This window comes from Vigna unguiculata, chromosome 10, assembly GCF_037176805.1.
Source record: "Vigna unguiculata cultivar grain cowpea cultivar isolate G323 ecotype 2 chromosome 10, ASM3717680v1, whole genome shotgun sequence".
Classification (NCBI taxonomy): domain Eukaryota; kingdom Viridiplantae; phylum Streptophyta; class Magnoliopsida; order Fabales; family Fabaceae; genus Vigna; species Vigna unguiculata.
In genome coordinates, this window is record NC_140801.1 from 37,208,423 (window position 1) to 37,217,930 (window position 9,508).

Here is a 9,508-nt window from a genome sequence, read left to right on the forward strand (position 1 = left end):
AGAGGAGTATTTGTTCTTGAAATGTTTGTATTTATTAAAAAGGGGAAATATTACATGTAGGGGGAGTTTTATATCTTAAACATTTTTTTAAGTGGGACTTAAGTTATCTGATTTAGGGGGAACTATCTAAAGAATTCATTTTTGATTATGATAAAAAAAGGGGAGATTTATTTATGTTAATATCTTGTGATAACTGGTACCTCTTTAAGGGGAAGATATGTGTTTATTGATGTTTTGTAATACCTTATGTTTTAAAAAGGAGAGAAAAAATATTTATCTTTGATTTGGAATAATTACTCTTTTCTCTTAAGTTGCTTATTAAAAACAAGACATATCAAAAGTCTTCAACACTTGTTTATCATCATCAAAAAGGGGGAGATTGTTGGCAAAAAGAAGAAGATGGACATCTTCCTTCAATAAGGAGTTTTGATGATGATGATGACTTATGAAGAACTATGGAACACTTAACGATGATGAAAAAATGTTGAAGACTTAAAAGGATGCTTCGATTCAAGAGCTACATTAAAGACTTAGGAGTTTAGTTATTTAGGTTTTGTAATCTGTATATGCTATTTAAAATTGTTAAATTAGTATGTCAAGAGTCAAAAAGGCAAAATCCAAGCAATAAAGCACCAAGAGAATTTTATTTATTTGCAAAACTCACTAGAATAATTAATTATCATTGCTGATAATCGATTATCACCTACTGATAATAGATTATCCTAGCTGATAATAGATTATCATAGTGAGAAAAAATGTTTTTATTAAAGTTTCTGTGATAATCGATTATCACTTATGATAATCGATTATCTATGGCAGTTATGACTTAACTTTTCATATTCTTAACCTAATTTGTAAATAGGCTTCTATAAATAAAGTGGTAGGCTTTCATTTGGAAGACACATAAATTAGAGTACTTGAGAACTCTCTATGGGAAGGATTTGAAAAACCTATGGGTAGAGAGATAACTTTCATCAAGTGAGATCTTGAGAGATTGAGTGTTTTTCTGTTACTAAAAGAAGCCAATCATTCTTTGTGTGATTCAAAGAAGGTGTTCATTCCAGTGTGATTCAAGGAAGGTGTGTTCATCCCTTGTGGATTTCAAGGGAGGTGTTTCATCTCTTGTGTGATTCAAGAGAGGTGTTTTCTAAACCTAATCTTTATTACTATTAATTGTAAGTTTGGTTTATTTTAGTGATTAAGTTAATCTCATTTTTGAGAGATTAACAATTGGACGTAAGGTATTTTTATCCGAACCAATATAAATACTTTATGCAATTTTCTCTTTCGTACTCTCTTTATTTTATTGTGTTTATTAAAATAAAGAAAAGAATTTTTTTAATTGAACTTAGATATTGAAAAGGGAAAATTTTAAAAGCACAATTTTATTAAGAACCCAATTCACCATCCCTCTTTTGTTTTTGTCCAAACCTTAATTATTCTGCTGCTTAATTCTACTAGATATAAGGCTAAACTTCTTACTAATGGGTATAAACAATTAGAAGGAATATATTTTCTTCATACTTTTTCTCCTATGGCAAAATTGACTACTTTAAGGTTTCTTTTAGTTCTTGCTGCAACAAAGAACTAGCATTTGTACCAACTTGATGTGGATAATGCTTTTTTGCATGAAAACCTTAATGAAGAAGTCTTCATGACAGCTCCACCAAGACTCAATACTATCAAGACCGGGAAAGTCTATAAATTGACTAAATCCCTTTATGGTGTCAAGCAAGCAAGCCCCCAATGGTTTGCGAAATTGTCTTCCTTCCTCATTTCTATAAGATATATCCAATCAAAGTCAGATTACTCCCTTTTTACACATAAAAATTCTACTACGTTTACCACTTCTTTTGTGTATGTAGATGATGTCATTCTTGTAGGAAATAGTATGAACCAAATTGAGAAAACCAAGATTCTTCTACACAAAGCCTTAAAAATAAAAAAAAAAAGTTAGAAAATTAAAATACTTCCTACGATTTGAAATTACTAGGTCCAAAAAACGCATTCATCTATGTCAGAGAAAATACTCCCTAAATATCCGATCTAAAGTTGGAATGATGGATAATAAGCCTTGCTAGACTCCCCTTATGAGCAACATCAAAGACCTCATTGAAAAGGGAAAACCCTTGGTGAACCCTCAACAATATCGATGTTAATACGAGAGCTTTTATACCTAGTTAATTATAGATCTAATATAACATAATCTATTAATTTGTGTAGGATCCAATAATGTTTCATCACAAGATCGGTCAACATATTCTCAGATATGTCAAAGCCCACCATGCTCTTGGTCTTTTCTTCCCTTTAGATAATGACATACAAATACTAGAATACAATGACTTAAATTAGGCAACATGTCCCAACACTATACGCAACATCATTAGATATTTCATCTACCTAAGAACTTCTTTGATCTCCCAGAAATAAAAAAAGTAGAACATTCTTTCTAGATCTTCCCCAAAAGCCGAATACAGAACCCTTGCCACTATCGTTTGCGAGCTTTAATGGATAAGCTATCTCCTTCGTGATGTCAACATTTCTCTTAACGCCTCTATTGTTATCTACTACAATAGCAAATTTGTTAGACATATCACGTAAAACCCTACTTTGTATGAGAAAATGAAGCACATTTACATTGATTGTAATGTGGTTCCTGGAAAATTAAAAAATAATCTCTTCCGTCTCATTCCTATCAACTCCCACAACCAACTCGTGGATATCTTCACCAAATCACTTCATCGGACTTCCTTCAAATCGATTCTTCCCAAGCTTGGAATGAGGAATATCCATCATTGAGCTTAAAGGACGGGTATTATGACCTGAAGAGTTTTAGGATTTTTGTTTTATGAGAAATCTTATTTATTTTTTTCCCTTTTTCCCTTTTTGTAACCTAAACCTATTTAAGATAGGTTTGGCTTCGTTTTTAGTGTAACATTCAAAGGAACAAACAAAAGCCTCAATTTTCATACCTTTTTCCCTTTTCTCATAACTTTTCCATTTTTGTATTCTCTCTTGCTTGTTGTTTTTTGTCTTGGAGGAAGAAGGACATATTTCCTTTCTCGCTCTTCATGCCTTCTTTTCTACAAACACGTTTTTAGTAAAACTTTACATCTTGTAATCATGAAATAATTTTAATAAATTAAGAAAACATTATTCAAAGAATTGAAAATTTTGTACACATTGCGGAAAGGAATTGGCATACCGTTGACATATGTTATTAAAAATGTGGATTTCCACATGGATACAGATTTAACAATGACTAAAGCAATATTGTAAATAAAATTGATGTTATCAGTGAAACTACGAATGATTCCACTCAAGGAAGTGTAAGAAACTCAAGATGTTTCTTTATCTCAACAATAATATCAAGCTCTCATGTCTCTTATACAACAATCAAGGAAATTTTGGGTTTGCACAAGTCAGTAAGATAGGATTAATAACCTTTTACCCTCTTTAAATTGCAACACCAAAAGGTAATATGCATTATATCATTAATCATGCAAAATTAAAAAATAAAACTTCATGTATTATAAACTTAGGGTCTATTGATCATGTTACTTCTTCTCACTCATTTTTTTTTTCATATACATCTATCAATATTACCATGGTTAAATTACGTAATGATGCATAAGTCTTTATTGTACACATTGGAGAATTTTTACCTAATTGATGTGTTGTGCGTATTTACATTTCCATGATCTTATTTTTATATTTAAACTTCTATCTACTCATAATTATAAATTTGTTTTCTGCCTTCACTTCTTGTATCATCCACGATATGAAAAGCAATGAGAGGATTAGTGTAATTGATCTTAATGTTAGCTTATATACTCTTAAATGTTGTTCAATCTAATTATGTGAATTTCATATTATTTAAAATATTGACTTTTGACATACTAGAATGAGACATATGTTGACAGACTTATTATGAAACAATAACATGCTTTCATTTTCAATAATAAAAATATCATTTGCAATACTTATCATCTTCTAAAATATAAGAAGTGTTACTTTTGTTAAAATAGGTGCAACTCAATATTTCACAACCAAGAGGAAGATAAATTGGATGTTTTCAAACATTTACTATTTTTAGATTTCAATAAAATATTTTCGGAAACTTTTGAATCAATCAATAAGGTTTACGTGATGCTTACACTACAAAAAATCCCAACATTATTGGCGGATTATTACCGACGGATTAAAATCCGTCGGATATTTGTTTTTATCGACGAATTAACCGATGGATTTATACGTGGAATTTACATCCGTTGGTAATTCGATGACAAAAGATATGGGATAAACCATCTGCCGGTAAGTTGTTTGACATTTACCGACATTGTGTTTCGTCGGTAAATCCTTCGGTAAGTGGGTCAACTGCAAAAATTAAACATCGCAGCTTCTCTTTCCCAAATAAAAAAAAAACTTTCGCTAATTCAGTTTTTCTCTTCTCCACCAAATTCACTGTCGCTGGAGGGAATTCCACTACCACCGGAGAGTAGAAAAGAATGACGGTGTTGGTGTTGCCAACGAACCAAACGTTGCTAATGCGATTGCTTGTGAGTAATCCATGCGGTGATGCTGCTACTGCTACAATCTTTATGCCGTCGTGTCATTGACAAAGAAGGTGTTGCTGAGTAGGGATTTTCTCTCTTCTTTTCACCATTCCATCCATCTTTTTTGAATTATGGTATTGTTTTCTCTGTTAAAAACAAGGAGGTTGTGGGGGAGGCACAGAGAGTTGGTAGAGTCTTGGCGTCAACGCGAGGCCGCGAGGGAGGCTGCCAAATTTGTACTTGCACCGTCGAGGCAGGTAAGTTATAGTGTCTGAGAATGTACCCTTGTCAAATTTGTGTTATGTTCTTCAATTCTGAGTTATGGTTGTTTAGCTGCCTTTGAATGAATTTTTATGCTTGCATCTTGTTTCTTTCATCACGCTCACATGATTTCTGGACAACCAAAACTAATAATTGAACTAAGGATGCATTCTACTCCTGATTTCTTAGTTTTTTTTTTGTTGTATTTTGTTTCAATTGTGTTTTGTATTGGGTTTGAGTAGTCAAATTGAATTTTTTTTAACGTGAGTGCTGCCAAGAGTTTTTGTGGCTGTATTTGTCCTTTTTGCAAATTTTCTATGGTGTAGTGGGAATGATTCACGAACCTGGCTTGTAGTGTTCAGTGCATGGGTTTATTAGGGTGGCCATGCATTTATGGGATGTGTTATGTGGTCCACATGATATAACTGTGCCTGATTATTTTTATTGTGTTCCTATGGGAAATCTTGCTTTCTTATAGTGTATATATGAGACCAAATGATGGTGTCACAAATTTCATATTTAAACATTAATTTTTGGTGAGGTTCAAGATATGCTAAAGGTATTGTCCCATGTGTTCAATCTAATGTGTTGTTTGTTTGCTAAGTAACCCTACTCTTGTTTCTATTGTAAATTTTTGGCCATCATATTAATCTTTTTCATAACTTTCTTACTTGGAAGGTAATGATCTTAATTATATATGTTGATGATAGGATTCTGACTTAGGATGATCCTTGCGAAAGTGAGATAATTGAATAACTATTTGGATACTGAAATTGAGATGGACTTGGGGCTGATTTATGGACTTGGGCATATTTATAGACTTGGGGTAGATTTATAGCAAGGATTGATTAACTTCTGCTGCATATAATTTAATGAACCTGTTTATAACTAGTTTGAAGATTTATAAAGTGATTTTGGCAGATTTATAGAATTCTCTAGTCCCTATTTTGGCATATTTAATCAATCTACTGCACATAACTTCTTTTTAGCTTTGTATAACTTTAATTTCTCACATGTTGTTTGTTACTTTGTTTGACCCATTGGAGTTTTACTTACTTATTAATTATGTTTGTTTCTAATTTCACTTTGGTCTTAGAAATGATGTGCCTACTTGAGAGTTTTTGGTTTATTTGATCTACTAGGTGCCAATTTGATTGCGATTAATTGGAGAAAGACTATTCTCAAATTGGACTTCAATTGGGCAGTCTTGGTGATTAAATTTTGGTGATTCTGGTATGAGTTCTGAACTTATTGTTTTGAAGAAGCCTTGATGTCTTTGGTTTGTGTGTTAAAGTTAGTGTTAACTTTTAAATTCAACAAGTTGTGGGAGTTTGTGTCTACTTTTTTTAGTCTTACATACATCCACTAACACCCCTTGTTGTCAAGTAGCTACTCAAGTTAAAAATACCCGAGTCAATACCAACCACGATTTGTGTGCAATTGTTTTGTGTGTAGCTGTTGGATTCCACGATTTTAGATTTCCAACAAAATTTCAACAATTGTTTTGGTCCTTTTATCGTGCACACAAGTGACCAAACACATTTAGTCTTTTATTCATCTAAAGGAATCAAAACTAGCCATAACTGAATGCACTAGATTTACTAACTAAACTAATTCTAACTAAACCTGTAAGATTTACATAAAACTTAACTTCTTCTATGTAGACTACTTCCTACAAGTTTAAAACACTCGAATAACAATATAATTGATACTAAGTGCTAAGAAATATGTAGCATGCAAAATTTCACCTCCAAACCTAGAAATCCTCCCTACACTAAGTCAAAACTAAAAATGCTCTAGAAATCTATATATCTTTAATTTCCTTCCTAAAATTGAACCTTACCACATAATTTCACTATCTAAAGCTAAGACCTTACTATAAAACTACTCAAGAAATCTATGAATGTTTAATTGCACTAAATGTATATAAGAAAGTGTAAATAAATTGTGAAACAGGTTTAAAGTGGTGAAATAAAGGTATGGATAAACTCAACTTCTAAAATATACAAAAGACTCAAATTCTTCTATATAGACTACTTCATACAAGTTTAAAATACTCAAATAACACTAGAATTGGTACTAAGTCCTGAAAAGTATGTAGCATGCAAAATATCACCTCTTTGCTCAATTTGTTCTCATTATTTTCTACTGCACTTTGTCAACCTTATCTTCTAATGTATCTTACCATTGAAGGTTTGTAAGATACGAAATAGAAATTTGTAATCATAGGTTGTCTTTCATGTTGGACTTAAGTAGTAATAAGTTTATTACTTAAGTCTCATGTTCTTTCACTACCACAAAAGTAACACTCTCCCTATTTGCCTTGTCACAGAACATGGGAGAGTTCCCAGCCACCGTCGCTGGGTGTGTGAACGTTGTTATAGTGGTAGGAGAGGCTTGAAGGAAACTTTTGTGATAGGAGTTGAAAAGTTTATACAAACTGCTCGACAATATAAATATTATGCTCTTGAGGAAGGGATTAGATGTCCTTGCGTCAAGTGTGAATGTACACATATTTTGAAAGACGGGGAAGTTAAAGTTCATCTATACAAAAAAGGATTCATGCCAGATTACTAGATTTGGACATTTCACGTTGAAGAAGTGCCCTTTGTTTATTCTAATGAACATGAAACACATTTCCTAGTTCAAGCACGATTGATCATATCTCTGAGATGAAACAAGCTATGTATATGCAAGAGATGTTGAATAATGCTCTTGGCCAACATGCTTCATTTGAAGAAGCAGACAATAATCGTTTAGAAGAGTCTCCAAATGAGTTCACTCAGAGGTTTTACAATTTATTAGTAGAGGCAAATGAACATGTATTTGAAGGGGCCATAGAGTAAAATTTGTTAGTATGCATTAGACTTTTGTCCTTCAAATCCAACTGGAACGTTCCCAACCAAGCATTGGACAACATTGCAAAAATCATTTTGGATCTAACACCACCAAATAAATCTTTGCCCAACAATTAATATGAAGCAAAGAGATTAGTTCCAAAGTTAGGATTTGAGTCTAAGAAGATTGATTGTTGTGTGGTTGTATGCTTTTCTATGACAATGATAATGGGAAAAAAGATGCATCTTTGCTCCAATGCAAATTTTGTAGGCAACCTTGATACCGCATAATCCATCCAGGCCAAAGCAAAACAAAAAACCAATTCCATTGAAGTCCATGTTCTACTTGCCTATAATTCCAAGACTACAAAGAATGCTTGTTTTAATGCAAACAACACAACATATGACATAGCATGATGAGAAAAAAATACAATGCATGCTACGTCATCCATCTGATGGGCAAGCTTGGAAGCACTTTGATCAAAATCATCCATCCTTCGCTAGTGATCCTCGTAACATTCGACTTGGAGTATGTTCAAATGGATTTAATTCGTACATTCAGACATCGTCATCACCCTATTCTTGTTGGCGTGTGATTGTTACTCCTTACAATATTCCACCTGAGATGTGTATGACTAAGCCTTATATGTTTTTGACGTGTCTAATACTAGGTCCATCTGATCCAAAGGCATCGATAGTTGTTTATCTAGAGCCTTTGATTGATGATTTTAATAAGTTGTGGAGTGGTATTTGGACCTATGATATTTCAGGGAAGCAAAATTTCCTAATGAGGGCAGCTTTGATGTGGACTATTAATCAATTCCATGCATATGGGATGTTATCCAGTTAGAGCACACATGATAAATTAGCCTATTCTCATTGCATGGAGCACACCAAGTCATTCACATTGAATTATGGTCAGAAAAGTTGTTGGTTTGATTGACATCGTCGATTCTTGCCCAGTGACCATCTGTTTAGGGGAAGTTGAAATGGATGGGCCACCTCCGAGGTTGACTCCATCTCAACCTTGGAGAAGAGTGAAACATTTTCCAAAAGTGACTAAAAGTGGTGTGACAAGGATGGATGGTTATGGAGAGTGGCATAATTGGACTAAAAGAAGCATCTTTTGGGATCTTCCATATTGGAAAGATAACTTGCTTAGACATAGAGCTGTCAAAATGGGTAACCTGGCCCGACCGGGCTCGACCCACCATGGGTTAATGATTTAATAAGCCAACCCAACCCGACTCACTTTTATCGAGCCAAAAAAATTTGAATCCGACCCGGCTCACCACGAGTTAGCGGGTTACACGGGTTGGCTCACAAGTTCACTTAATTAAAAAAAATACAATTTTTATTTTTTTTCAGTCAAAACTAAATTGTAATTCTACTTAAAATCTAAATAAACTTTAATACAATCCAAATACAAACAAAATAAAAAAATAGAAATTATTTATGTGTTGGCTAAAAAAAATAACCTAACATAACTCAAATGTAAAGTCCAACTTAATGAAAAACACTTGTGTGACCCTTTTATCTGCGGGTTGGTGAGCCAACCCGGCTCACCACGGGTTCAACCCAGATGAGCCGGGTTCTAGATGAGTCGGGTCAAAAATCAACCCGTATTGAAATTTGTAAAAAAAATTCTACCCAACTTGGTCCAAACCCGTGGGAGCCGGGTTGGCTCGCGGGTCGCAACCCATTTTGACAACTCTACTTATACATAATCTTGATGTCATGCATATAGAAAAAAAAATTAACAACATCTTCAACACAATGATAAATGTTAGTGGCAAGACAAAAGATAATGACAAAGCAAGAAGAGATTTAGCTTTATATTGTCGGTGCAAAGAC